Genomic DNA, 15,364 nt, shown 5'->3' with positions numbered 1-15,364 from the left:
CTACAGTAGTTTTCTTTGGTACTATAGATTCCTCGGCACCTGTCATTGCTTTGTCTCCACTGCTGGCCTCTTTAATCTCCTCCTCTAGGTTTGACAGCGTCTTCTCTTTAGGAATAGTCATTAGGTCTGGTTTTGGGGAAGTCTCAGATTCTTTCACCTTTTTCTCAGCTATTGAGTCATCCTTTGTTTCATCTTTTTCTTTTGTTATCTTTTCACTGTCCTTCTGTGTTTCCGCTTCAGTGATTTTTACACTCACATCGTTGCTGCTCACCTTTGGCTCTTTAGGACTCATCTCCTTTTCAGGACTCTTGGGTGCCTTTTCCTTACTCTCAGGTGTTGAGCTTGGAATTTCTTGAGCTTTGTCACCCTGAGGTTGATTGCTCTCTGCGGCCACACTGTGTGAGTCCTTGCTCTCTGCAACTACAGTAGTTTTCTTTGGTACTATAGATTCCTCGGCACCTGTCGTTGCTTTGTCTCCACTGCTGGTCTCTTTAATCTCCTCCTCTAGGTTTGACAGGGTCTTCTCTTTAGGAATAGTCATTAGGTCTGGCTTTGGGGAAGTCGTAGATTCTTTCACCTTTTTCTCAGCTATTGAGTCATCCTTTGTTTCATCTTTTTCTTTTGTTATCTTTTCACTGCCCTTTGGGGTTTTCTCTTCAGTTGTTTTTACACTCTCATCCTTGCTGCTTACCATTGGCTCTTTAGGACTCATCTCCTTTTCAGGATAATGTGTCTTTTCCTCAGATGTTGTGCTTGGAATTTCTTGTGCTTTTTCACCCTGAGTTGTATTGCTTTCTGGCACCACACTGTGCGAGTCCTTGCTCTCTACCACTGCAGTAGGTTTCTCTGGCACTATAGCCGTCACTTTGTCTTCACCACTGGTCTCTTTAATCTCCTGCTCTTTAGGAATAGTCGTCAGGTCTGGTTTTGGTGAAGTCTCAGATTCATTCACCTTTTTCTCAGCTATTGACTCATCCTTTGTTTCATCTTTTTCTTTTGTTATCTTTTCACTGTCCTTCGGTGTTTCCGCTTCAGTGATTTTTACACTCACATCGTTGCTGCTCACCTTTGGATCTTTAGGACTCATCTCCTTTTCAGGACTCTTGGGTGCCTTTTCCTTACTCTCAGGTGTTGAGCTTGGAATTTCTTGAGCTTTGTCACCCTGAGGTTGATTGCTCTCTGTGGCCACACTGTGTGAGTCCTTGCTCTCTGCAACTACAGTAGTTTTCTTTGGTACTATAGATTCCTCGGCACCTGTCATTGCTTTGTCTCCACTGCTGGTCTCATTAATCTCCTCCTCTAGGTTTGACAGCGTCTTCTCTTTAGGAATAGTCATTAGGTCTGGTTTTGGGGAAGTCTCAGATTCTTTCACCTTTTTCTCAGCTATTGAGTCATCCTTTGTTTCATCTTTTTCTTTTGTTATCTTTTCACTGCCCTTTGGGGTTTTCTCTTCAGTTGTTTTTACACTCTCATCCTTGCTGCTTACCATTGGCTCTTTAGGACTCATCTCCTTTTCAGGATAATGTGTCTTTTCCTCAGATGTTGTGCTTGGAATTTCTTGTGCTTTTTCACCCTGAGTTGTATTGCTTTCTGGGACCACACTGTGCGAGTCCTTGCTCTCTACCACTGCAGTAGGTTTCTCTGGCACTATAGCCGTCACTTTGTCTTCACCACTGGTCTCTTGAATCTCCTGCTCTTTAGGAATAGTCGTCAGGTCTGGTTTTGGGGAAGTCTCAGATTCTTTCACCTTTTTCTCAGCTATTGAGTCATCCTTTGTTTCATCTTTTTCTTTTGTTATCTTTTCACTGTCCTTCTGTGTTTCCGCTTCAGTGATTTTTACACTCACATCGTTGCTGCTCACCTTTGGCTCTTTAGGACTCATCTCCTTTTCAGGACTCTTGGGTGCCTTTTCCTTACTCTCAGGTGTTGAGCTTGGAATTTCTTGAGCTTTGTCACCCTGAGGTTGATTGCTCTCTGCGGCCACACTGTGTGAGTCCTTGCTCTCTGCAACTACAGTAGTTTTCTTTGGTACTATAGATTCCTCGGCACCTGTCATTGCTTTGTCTCCACTGCTGGTCTCTTTAATCTCCTCCTCTAGGTTTGACAGCGTCTTCTCTTTAGGAATAGTCATTAGGTCTGGCTTTGGGGAAGTCGTAGATTCTTTCACCTTTTTCTCAGCTATTGAGTCATCCTTTGTTTCATCTTTTTCTTTTGTTATCTTTTCACTGCCCTTTGGGGTTTTCTCTTCAGTTGTTTTTACACTCTCATCCTTGCTGCTTACCATTGGCTCTTTAGGACTCATCTCCTTTTCAGGATAATGTGTCTTTTCCTCAGATGTTGTGCTTGGAATTTCTTGTGCTTTTTCACCCTGAGTTGTATTGCTTTCTGGCACCACACTGTGCGAGTCCTTGCTCTCTACCACTGCAGTAGGTTTCTCTGGCACTATAGCCGTCACTTTGTCTTCACCACTGGTCTCTTTAATCTCCTGCTCTTTAGGAAAAGTCGTCAGGTCTGGTTTTGGTGAAGTCTCAGATTCATTCACCTTTTTCTCAGCTATTGACTCATCCTTTGTTTCATCTTTTTCTTTTGTTATCTTTTCACTGTCCTTCGGTGTTTCCGCTTCAGTGATTTTTACACTCACATCGTTGCTGCTCACCTTTGGCTCTTTAGGACTCATCTCCTTTTCAGGACTCTTGGGTGCCTTTTCCTTACTCTCAGGTGTTGAGCTTGGAATTTCTTGAGCTTTGTCACCCTGAGGTTGATTGTTCTCTGCGGCCACACTGTGTGAGTCCTTGCTCTCTGCAACTACAGTAGTTTTCTTTGGTACTATAGATTCCTCGGCACCTGTCATTGCTTTGTCTCCACTGCTGGTCTCTTTAATCTCCTCCTCTAGGTTTGACAGCGTCTTCTCTTTAGGAATAGTCATTAGGTCTGGCTTTGGGGAAGTCGTAGATTCTTTCACCTTTTTCTCAGCTATTGAGTCATCCTTTGTTTCATCTTTTTCTTTTGTTATCTTTTCACTGCCCTTTGGAGTTTTCTCTTCAGTTATTATTACACTCTCATCCTTGCTGCTTACCATTGGCTCTTTAGGACTCATCTCCTTTTCAGGATAATGTGTCTTTTCCTCAGATGTTGTGCTTGGAATTTCTTGTGCTTTTTCACCCTGAGTTGTATTGCTTTCTGGCACCACACTGTGCGAGTCCTTGCTCTCTACCACTGCAGTAGGTTTCTCTGGCACTATAGCCGTCACTTTGTCTTCACCACTGGTGTCTTTAATCTCCTGCTCTTTAGGAATAGTCGTCAGGTCTGGTTTTGGTGAAGTCTCAGATTCTTTCACCTTTTTCTCAGCTATTGAGTCATCCTTTGTTTCATCTTTTTCTTTTGTTATCTTTTCACTGTCCTTCGGTGTTTCCGCTTCAGTGATTCTTACACTCACATCGTCGCTGCTCACCTTTGGCTCTTTAGGACTCATCTCCTTTTCAGGACTCTTGGGTGCCTTTTCCTTACTCTCAGGTGTTGAGCTTGGAATTTCTTGAGCTTTGTCACCCTGAGGTTGATTGCTCTCTGTGGCCACACTGTGTGAGTCCTTGCTCTCTGCAACTACAGTAGTTTTCTTTGGTACTATAGATTCCTCGGCACCTGTCATTGCTTTGTCTCCACTGCTGGTCTCTTTAATCTCCTCCTCTAGGTTTGACAGCGTCTTCTCTTTAGGAATAGTCATTAGGTCTGGTTTTGGGGAAGTCTCAGATTCTTTCACCTTTTTCTCAGCTATTGAGTCATCCTTTGTTTCATCTTTTTCTTTTGTTATCTTTTCACTGCCCTTTGGGGTTTTCTCTTCAGTTGTTTTTACACTCTCATCCTTGCTGCTTACCATTGGCTCTTTAGGACTCATCTCCTTTTCAGGATAATGTGTCTTTTCCTCAGATGTTGTGCTTGGAATTTCTTGTGCTTTTTCACCCTGAGTTGTATTGCTTTCTGGCACCACACTGTGCGAGTCCTTGCTCTCTACCACTGCAGTAGGTTTCTCTGGCACTATAGCCGTCACTTTGTCTTCACCACTGGTCTCTTTAATCTCCTGCTCTTTAGGAATAGTCGTCAGGTCTGGTTTTGGTGGAGTCTCAGATTTATTAACTTTTTTCTCAGCTATTGACTCATCCTTTGTTTCATCTTTTTCTTTTGTTATCTTTTCCCTGTCCTTCGGTGTTTCCGCTTCAGTGATTTTTACACTCACATCGTTGCTGCTCACCTTTGGATCTTTAGGACTCATCTCCTTTTCAGGACTCTTGGGTGCCTTTTCCTTACTCTCAGGTGTTGAGCTTGGAATTTCTTGAGCTTTGTCACCCTGAGGTTGATTGCTCTCTGTGGCCACACTGTGTGAGTCCTTGCTCTCTGCAACTACAGTAGTTTTCTTTGGTACTATAGATTCCTCGGCACCTGTCATTGCTTTGTCTCCACTGCTGGTCTCTTTAATCTCCTCCTCTAGGTTTGACAGCGTCTTCTCTTTAGAAATAGTCATTAGGTCTGGTTTTGGGGAAGTCGCAGATTCTTTCACCTTTTTCTCAGCTATTGAGTCATCCTTTGTTTCATCTTTTTCTTTTGTTATCTTTTCACTGCCCTTTGGGGTTTTCTCTTCAGTTGTTTTTACACTCTCATCCTTGCTGCTTACCATTGGCTCTTTAGGACTCATCTCCTTTTCAGGATAATGTGTCTTTTCCTCAGATGTTGTGCTTGGAATTTCTTGTGCTTTTTCACCCTGAGTTGTATTGCTTTCTGGCACCACACTGTGTGAGTCCTTGATCTCTGCAACTGCAATAATGTTATCTTGGTGTGTAGAATGTTCTGCACCTGCATTTGCTTTGTCTCCACTCCTGGTCTTGTGTTTTTTCTCTTCAGTGGTTTTTACACTCTCACCGTTGCTGCTCACCTTTGATTCTGTTGGACTAGATGCCTTTTCCTCTCTTTCAGATGTTGTGCTTGGGATTTCTGGTGCTTTGGCATCCTCTGATGGCTTAACAGGCTCCCAAATCTCATTAGTTGGAGTACTTTTCATCTCTGCTGTGACTTCAGTGGATGTCTCCTCTGAGGGCACAGGGAGAGCCTTCTCTTGTACTGTAACAGAACTTGTGAGCTGGTCTGAGTCTTTAAGCTCCTTCAGGTTGGTCATGTCCATCTCAGGTTTCTGCTCTAGCAGTGGAGTTATGTCCTCTTTCAGATCCACCACTTTGCAATCTATTAATGGACTTTCTTTTAATGGGCTCTCTTTTTTGCTATCTATATCCTCTGCTATGTCAAGTGTATCCTTTTCTTCATTACTAGTTGTCTCAACTAATTTAAACTCAATCTGTATAGGTTTGACAGTGTCCTCCATCTTCTCAACAGCGTCTGGCTCACCCCCTGTTTCCACCTTTCCTTCATCACCCTCTTCTGCCTCGGCAGGGCTAACTCCATTTCCATGCTCCGTGTTTTCTACCTGCTGATCTGCAGACACCTGTTCATCCTCTTTCTCTGGGGCCTCCTCACAGAGAGCGGCCTTATCTTCCTTCTCCTCCTTTTCCTCACTGATTCCCCTCTCAGCTTTTGCGTGATCTTCCCCCTTCCTCTGATCTTGTCCTTCAACCATCTCCTCTGACCTTGTCTCCTTAAACATGGACATCTCCACTTCTCTCATGGTCTCTGTTATGACCTCTTCCACAAACTTGTTCTGGGGCTCGGCTCTTCTGGTGGGCCCCCCCTGCTGGGCCAGGCACGGGAGAGTGTAGACAGGGGACTGGCAGTAGATGTACGGCATTGAGATGTGGGTGTCAGAGATGGTGGACAGACGACTCTCCTCACCCTCCAGGAGTTGCCTACAGGGAGAGAGATAATTATTCATTTATACAAGTTGTATTCATTAATTCTTCCTGTAAAACATATTGTATTGCATTTGTGTATGAAATGTGCTATGTTTTTTTAAATGAAACATGAAGAGCTATAATTTTACCTGTAGGAAAGAATCTCCATATCCAAAGCCATTTTCACATTTAGCAGATCCTGATGTTCATGCAGGTGACCAGACATGTCAAATTTGGCATCTACCAGCTCATTCTCCAGCTGTCTCATCTCATCCTATACAAAATAATCAAGAAATTAGTCTATTAGGCCTAGGCCTTTAATACAAAATGTAAATAAAGTATTTCTAACTGTAGGCATAGCCCAAACAGTGCATTATCCTGCATTAGTAGGATACTGATACATACACATATAAATATTTTAATGCTAACTTTATGTACAGTGGGTAGCGCTAGGCATACATAATACCTCACAGCATACCTGGTAGTGAGCCATTTCTGCATTATGACGGTCCTCCAGCTCATTGAGTTGCTTTGCCAGTGCCTGTCTCATGCCTTTTGCACAGTCCAGTTCGATATTCTTTCCCTGCAGATGTCGTCTGTGCTCCTGTATTTCTTGTTTGGTCACCATCAGTGCTTCTCGGTTGGTCTCAGCAGCTTTGGTTAACTTTGCAAACTGGACATGGAAACATTCCTCTGCTTGCTGGATGTCTGACACCGCATGACCTTCTAACTGCACACGGATCTCCAGGAGAGCCGTAGTGATGCCAAAGTCGTGCACTTTGACCTTTACCTGAGTCTCTTGAATCTGGGCCAACATCTCTGACACCTCAGCCTCATGGTTTTTCTTCAGGAAATATATCTCATCCACCATTGACTGCACTTTCTTGTTCAGCTGAACCTTAGCCAAATATGTGTCATTGATGTCCTTTTTCAGCACAATAATGTTGCTCTCAGTGTCTGATCTGTGTCGTGCCTCTTGGTCATATTTTCCCCTCAAGGTGAAGCCTGCTTCCTCCAGGTCCTGATGTTCTATTTCAATCTGACCCTTCTGAAGCGTGATGTCATTTACTCGTTTTCTCAGAGCCCTGATCTCCGGTTCGTACTTCTGTACCAAAGACGATGGCAATTGTGCCTTCTGCTTTATGTCCTCGATTTCCCTCTCTAGCAATTGATTCTGATGTTCCAAATGATGCACCTTTTCGATGAATCCAGCGAAACGGTCATTCAGCCCATGGAGCAATTCTTTCTCGTCCATTTTCGATGTGGTGGAGGATCCAGTCAGTTTTGTCTGGTATTGTGAATACTCAGATTGAGTTGTCCTGTGTGGAGAACCAGCTTTAAACTCTGTGGTGTTGCTGTGTAGAACAGCAGTGAAGGTGTGCAGGATAAGCAATGCCTCCAGCCTTTTATACCTCCCCCGTCCAATTGAGCTGAGGAAAGGAACTGTCCATAGTGCTGAAAATGTATTGAATCAGCTCGTAGCCTGCCTGGCTGTCAGGGCACACATCCTGTCCATCACTTATTTTCTTTTTTTGTCCTAGACAGCTGTGACGTAGCTGATCTTTTACCTTTAAATGCTTGCAGCTGCACAATGAGACCACACCGTTGTCTTGAGTCATTGATAATGGTATTTGTGGACTGGTATGGTATGTGCCGTAAAGATATACTGTAGGCCTATATGCACCATTTTCTACCGGATGCACAAGATACTCCTGTATGAATAGCCTACCTGGTTCAACCGTTTCTGAGTAAGGGGATATGCATGTTAAACAGAGTCTGAACAGTTAAGTAAATTCAGCACATCTATATTCTACATTCAGTCTGTCCAAATTATAGACCTCTGTGTAAAGGTTTGTAGACCTTTGTGTTATTCATTATTATTATTAGTGGAGTATATTCAATCTGACATAACCTCTCAATCTTACATAACCTCTCACAGCCAAACAATAACCTTGCACCTTTTCACAATGTCTACAAGAGGGAAACACCTGAGTCAGCTTGGCACAAAGAGACTTGCTGAAAATTCAGAAACAAGCAAATAGCCTGGATGTGTTCCAACTATGCAGACTTCACATCTTGTACTAAGCCCTATACAGTATCTGCTCTGCTATTCCACTGTAATAATATAATATTATTGAGTGAATAATACAAACAAGATATCAGATGATTGTAGGCTTTTACTTTGTTGATTATAAATCGTCCTGTGTTTGACAAAGAAATTATATTTTAAAATAAAACAAATAATGTTTGAAAATGTGCTTTGTTTTACTCCATTGTAAACAAACACTTTATAGCTTCAAAGTATGGTTAAAACGGTTAATGGTTAATGTCCTTGCATCCTTTCCTTCCTTGCATTTCTCCATCCCTAACCCTAAACCTAAAAGTCATTTTTCTCCCTCAGGCTTCCCCTTCCTTGACATACATTTACCATTTACATTTACAAGTCATTTAGCAATGTCTGTGTGTCTTCCAGACTTCGGGGGAATACAGTGGGTGTTGATATCAGCTCACCTCACCACACCACTACACAGCGGGAAAGCAATGAACTACAGAAAACTCCAATAAGATGGTAACCAGTCCTACCAACAATCTGCCACAGATGACAATAAGCTAATTTTGGAGCTACACACCGTTACTTAACATGGACTTTACTTTAATTTATTACAACTCATAGTCTCATACCATACACAATGTAGGCTATACAATTTGATTCAAGTCAGTCTGTATGCAATGCATTCAATTATGGAACATATTCAAGTAATCAAATTGAATCAAACTGACCTGTTTATGATGTATAAACGCCTTATCTCTAGAAGCAATACAAACACACGAACATAAACCATTCAACCAAAAGTGCGCCGAACAAAAACTATACTGGAAGAGCTGTACAACACACGCTGTCTCAGGAAGGCCTCCAAGATCTCCAGGGACCCGACCCACCCTGGGCACGTACACTTTATCAGGCTGCCCTCGAATAGGAGGTACAGGACCCCGGCCGCTAAGACAAACAGACTGAAGAACTGCTGAACACAGCAAAGGCCTAAGTTCTGGGCCCAGGACAGTCCGGACGGATTGTATGGCAGCTAGTGCTGAGGCACAAACATGTACATTTCAAGCCTGCAAACTGTGACACTTTAAAATAACGTGAAAAAATACTTTTGTGCAATATGACAACCCTAGTTGACTATCTGTGCAGTATAGTACAGTGGATTGTGTACATAGCCTTTATTGATGTAAACCAGCTCCTTACCTTCTTGTGATTTTATGCTTTTTCTAAAATAAAATAAATTTAAAAATCTTCTTTTCCCCCCCCCCCTTTCCTAACACCAGGGGAGCCACCCCTCCTAAATTTCGTTGTTTGGTACCTGTACTGTAGCAATGACAAATAAAGCCCATTCCATTCCATTCCATTCCAATGAACATCTCCTATCTCTGCAGTTCACTCATCTTGGCACTCACCACTTCAATTGACCACTCTGGCGTGTTCTCTTGGTAACTGAGAGAGCCCTTTCTGGGTTGGGTTATTACAAATTGGATGTCATTGTAAAGTGCTACCAACATTGGTTATGATTAGGTTAACCTCGGCTCCCAGTCTTTCTTCTCAACTTGTTCAGGAAGCCTGGGGAAGTTGGAGGCAGTCTTAAAGTGTTCCTCCTCACATTATTACTTGAGAATCCAGTGAGGAATTGATGATGCATTTTGATGAAAGCATTTTAGCAATGAGTGGGGGGAAAAAAAAAAAAACTGCCTAGCCACCAGCTCTGATGTTGATAAAGAGGAGCAATTTTCTATTAGTTTTTACTGTAAGAAACAGTCGTGGATTCGCCCAATCCTTACATTTGACCCTTGGCTTTATATGTGGAGCCAATTGAAACGGACGTTTAATTTGTTTCTGAAACACCGTTATGAGGGGGCTTGTATTCTCGACCACCACACGCGTGGCCCCACGTGGTATCCAGGCATGGAAAACAATCATCCTACGTAGTTGGCGCAAAAGTCTTGCGCCTCGAAGGCCCAGGTAAAGGAAGTACCGTGGATTAATCTCTGACAGCATCAGGAGGGAATGGAGGAAAGGGTTTCGAACGAATTAACCGGATAATATTCATTCAAGACAGCCAAATAAATCATATTTATTAGGTGAGGAGGTTGAACTGAAGCACTCTCAGACTGCATGCTGCTCCTTCTGGCTCGTCCTGACATGCAGGCTTCGTCGACGACAGACCAGACCATGGCATGCCCTGTCGCACCCAGCCACGGCTAACATTAGCCAGCCAGCCAGCCAGCTAGCTAGCTAGTCGTTTACTAGACTGCACATTTCTGCTGTTGCACATTCATATACCATATACGGTAACGTATTTTACACAAAGTAGCTTTTGCTTGCATGTCCATCGTTCATTAAAGACACAATTGGTGCATGAAGCTAGCTAGCCTCGATAGCATGCCAGTGCTAGTGTTGCACGCGTGGTTTTTAGTTGACGTCGTGTTGACGCTTGATAGCTAGCAAGCTAATCGACTAGCTAGAACAAGCAACACTATTAGCTAGCTTGTTGCGATATTTGTATATCGCAATTGAGTGTCCATCGATTGAATGAATAACCATGGCAGCTGCTAGCTAGCTATTGTGATTGTCAGGTGTATTAACTAGCTTAGCTACGTTTAGCTATATTGTTTTCTGTGTTTGCCCCCATCAGTCTTATCTACTAGCTATTTAGCTAGGTTAGCTCGAAAGGCCACGGTCTTCCTCATTGGGCCTTGCTAGTTTTACGATTCAATGATATATGCTCCAGAAATGAGCTTACGTTACATTTCCTGTGTGTCTCGTACTTTGACAATGTGTTAATGTCTGGTGATGCGCAGCTAAAAGTTGGCTAGCTATGCCTGGTTGCTGTTGCTCCCCGTTTCAGCTGGCTAGCTAGCTTGCTATGTGTTCTTTTCTTTCCCAAACATGCTCATGCTCTGTTCATTACGGTTACATCAGTCAACAGCCAGATGTCTATGGCAAAGATGTGTGGACTCAGATAGGTCATCATAACATTAGTTTTGAGGATGTCAGCTAATTAGCTAACCTAGCTACATTGACATGACACAGGAGAGCATGCTTTAGACCCTGCAACGTTCCTTTGTACACACTGTACTTTACCAGTGCACTACAGGACATTATAGAAGGTCACAGATTGGTCTTAAAATTACTCACTCAGTGCATGTTAATTTGTTGTTGGTCATGTCGGACAGAGAAGCAGGATTATGACTTATACAGCACTACAATGCTGTAATCCTGTAAATATGGCATACTTTCATTAGTAGTTATTATTTATTGTAGGCCATTTTAAAAGAGTGCCTTATTGTGCCCATTATTTTTTATTATCTGTAATATTGGTGACTGTCAACATTGTGATGCATTATGAATATGACCAGTGCATTAGTTAGCTATTGTGTGCTCACATGTGCCTTAGAAGGGGGAGGGGTGAGATGGGGGTTACCATTTTGCCACATGTGCACAGCAAATGTTTAGCACAAAACTCTTCTGTCACTATTCACAAAAGTGAGTGAGTGCAGGGTGAACAAGAATGATTTATTGATCTATGTGTTATGAATACATGGCAAGAGCAGGATCCAAACCCACCCGCCTTTTCTGGGTCAAAGTCAGTGGAGGTGGAAAGCAGATTGGCTTAAGGGCTTTTCCTAGATCGAGCCCCCAGTTTAATCTTTTATGCTAATTGATTCTATCCCTAGATAGCACTTAATGTGCTTTGATGCTTTATTTCAGATTCGGTTAAACCCAAAAAAATCACTGAATACATAACTAGAGGAAATCTAATTTAGCAATTGATGATCTAGCTTGGTAGCTAATGTTAGCTAGACATTTTTTGGTATTCAAACAAGGTATTATGATGAAGTAGAAACTAGAGACACATAACCAGCAACGCTATAAACTAAAACCAGTGTTTCAAGTCAGATACTTGTTTGACTTGACTAAACAAATTAGCAAGCAACGTTAGCTACTAGGGGTGTAACGGTTTACGTATTCGTACCGAAAATCTCTGGTACGGATCCTTCGGTTCGGTTTGCGTGTGTACCGAACAAATTCAGCTTCACCCACTGCACTTTTTTGTGTGTTGAAGTAATCTCAGCCAGTACGCATGCGCACACACACCACAGAGAGATTGTCAGTAGTTAAGCTTAAACTACAGCTTGTTACTCCAGCATCCCTTAAGTCTCCTGTTTGGGAAAATTACAGTTTCTCACGGTTTTGACAAAACGTAGCTATTTTACTTAAACCGTAAAACCGTCCAACCCTAGCCATAACTTTCACAAAGTTATTTCAAGTGTAGCTATAGCTAGGATCTTTTTCTTATCGAACATAACAATACAAGCCTCAACACCAACAGGACTCGGCAGCAACTTTTGATATCCGAACATGATGATCCGATCACAACGCCTGCTATCGAAAATATAAAATACGTCTCCCTCCCACCACACACACACACACACAGTTTATTTAATGAGCTGTACTACTGTATGCTCTTTCAGTGGCTGGATTGCAACCACACTAAACGATAATGAAAATAAGTCCACCTGCCACCAGCCGGATCCGAACACAATCAGACTGCAATGCGTCTTTCACATGTCCTGTCAGTTACATGCTTTCATTGTAGTCAAGAAAAACTAAAATGTGAGGAAGTTTGATGTTTGGGGCTTCAAATATGATCTGTAGTTCCTCAACCCTGATCATGGAAGGTAGGCACTTATTCTCTAGACTTTGATTAGCTGAATCCCGGGTGTCTGTGCTAAAGCTGGGACAAAAGCGTGCAAACAATGCAGGCCTCCAGTATCAGGAATACAGAATACTGCTATAGTGTTGTGTAGGGATGGGTCAGACTAAAGTCACTGAGAGGTTTCACCACATTTTGTTTAGTTAACAAGGTTTAGTTAAGGATAGTCTAGGCTACAAGGTGTTTAATACATTTATTTGATATGGCCTTTACATGTTGCCTAAGCATCTGAAGAATATAGATGCACTCCAATAATTCTCAGAGTAAAGCTATGGACAAAGTCAAACATCTGGGAATATGGATACATTGGAGCTGTTAAAAATGTGCCACAAAATGCACATGAAGCAAAAGCATAATGGTTTTCAATCATGGTGTCATGGTTATATTCACATTTTATAGGCAAATTGATTTACAAAAGAACCCCCCCCAACACAATGTAATTATTCCAATGGCAGCAAATTAGTATTTTATCAGTATACATCCTAGCAATTAGTTGCCAAAAAGTGCCAATTCTGAACATGGTAGTGACCTTTCATGGGTAACTACCAACTTGTAAAAGACATGTCAGACAAAGCGCTAATATACAAAACAGATGGTGACATTTTGGTGGTGAACGTTAAGAAACCAAATAATTTTCTTTTGAGGCCTATTGAAAGTCAATTTGAATTAACCTGCCTTTTGTCATTCAGTTGCTAGGCAAGTCAGAGATTATTTTATGCCCGCATTGGATACCAATACCATGTAATGCATTTTTTGTCAGACAAGTCATTGACAGAAAGAGTAATGAGAGGGCAAAGTGAGCCATGTCAGCAGCATGCGTTTCGTTTGCGGCACGGCCCAGTAAATAATCGGTTTGATTTAATTCATGCCTGTATGTGCTCTCTGCATTGAGTCGAGTTTTTAACCAACAACAAATGTGTGCACTCTATAAAAGTGAAGGCTTGTGCTGGCTGAGCCGAAACGACTTCCAAGATCGGTTGCAGCTGTGTTTAGCAGCGGTGGTCAGAGAAGACGTGTGGTCTTGATTCCGGGGCGAAAAAGTGTGTTGAAAAGCCAGTTGTCATCCAGAATTTAAAGACCTCCCCACCACCCCCAATAACATGCCTGTGTTCTCATTCTACTCTCTCATCTTTCTTTGCAGCACAGGAAGTCTTCAGTTCCTTAGGCCCTGCTACTGCCCATCAAGTGCGTAGAGGTAAGATGGGTTTTCGAAGAATTCACCTGCATGTAAGCTAACTTCATTCGTACAAAGGTAGAACACTTTTGGTTTGCGTAATGTCATTAGTTTGATGTTTGAGGCCACAAATAAGATGGGCCTGTAGTTCCTCAGCACTTTTACTCCTGATCAAGTTATTCTCCAGACTTTGATTAACAGTCTGTGCTAGAGCTGGCGGGGGGGAACTAAAGTTTCAGAGCAAAGTGTGAGAGCTTTCATCACGTTTTGTGCAGGCATGATAATCGCTCACCTTTTGGCGAAATCCGCCTTTTTGAATCCAAAATAGGTGACCTACCTCAATCGTGTAGATCCGATGAGAAAATATTTGGGGGGTGCTGTGGAAAGGTTAGCTAGACAGGTAGGCAAGACTCTTGAAACTCTCACCTAGAAAAGGGTACATCTTTGTGAGCGACATGAAACTTCCAATAGATAATTCCTTGTTGTTGTTATATAGGGAGCTGGTTTTATTAAACTTTTAAGTCTGTCATGACAATGGAGTCTGAATATGAGTGCAGCGATGTGTGCACGTTCGTCCTAATGCGTTGCAAATGTGAGTCAAGTTGGCTAGATAGATAGCCTCCATACTCAGGTACATCTTGAGTGACATGAATGGGAGGCAAGTCAAGTCGCGGGACTGGGTGTTTGAGAGCAGACGGGCGGCTGAGTTTTGAACCATCTGAAGTCTATGGAGGGAGCGTGAGTTGATGCCAGGGGGGAAAAAGGAAAATGGACATAAGGACCTTTTTTGCTCAAAGGGCAGCAGAGACAAGTACAGGGACACAGGTGAGGTCTTACAATACTAGTGTTTTTAACAATGCAAGGAGATTGAACCAGGTCCACCTGCTAGGAAAGATGTAGATTACTACCTACATACTGTAGTTATCTCCTTTATTCATTACCTTAATGTCAATTGTATAGAAACAACTCACCAAAATGTTATGTTAATGTCAATTGTATAGTCACAACTCACCAAAATTGCATAACTAATTTGAAGAAAAAAATCCACCGAGGGTGGGGAACCCCAACCCCCCCACATGGTACCTTGCCATACCTTTGCTTTTGCTGAAATGACACCACTGGTCTTGTAGCCTATTGGAAATTGATTGATTTTGTGTGAGTGAGAGTGCGAGGGAGTGCTTTTGTGAGCCAGCATGTATGATGTGGCTCTTTCAGGTACCCCAATAATCTTTTTTGGCTCTTAGTCTCCGACTGATTGGCCACCCCTACCCTAGCAGGTTCCGGGTCTCGTATTCTTCTCACCTTTTTCATCCCGTCCCATTTTCATGCCTGTTTGTGTAAACGTTGCACATGGAAACTGCTTTCTTTCACTCAAGTGTTATTATTACATAATACCTTTTTAATTTATTTTTTTCAGAGTGGGACAGTCCCACTCATATTTTTCATTTTATTTGACAGAGATAGTGAAGACAGACAGGAAAGTAAGGAGAAGAAGGGAGAAAGGGCATGTCAGCAGGGCATGGGCCGGATTCGAACCCATGCCGACATGGGCATATGTGTGCACTGTAGACCACGGTGCTAGACCA

The sequence above is a fragment of the Nansenia antarctica genome (genome assembly GCF_963989245.1).
Source record: "Nansenia antarctica genome assembly, chromosome: 1".
Lineage (NCBI taxonomy): Eukaryota > Metazoa > Chordata > Actinopteri > Argentiniformes > Microstomatidae > Nansenia > Nansenia antarctica.
The sequence above is the reverse complement of the archived record's forward strand: the minus strand, read 5'-3'. Positions refer to the sequence as shown.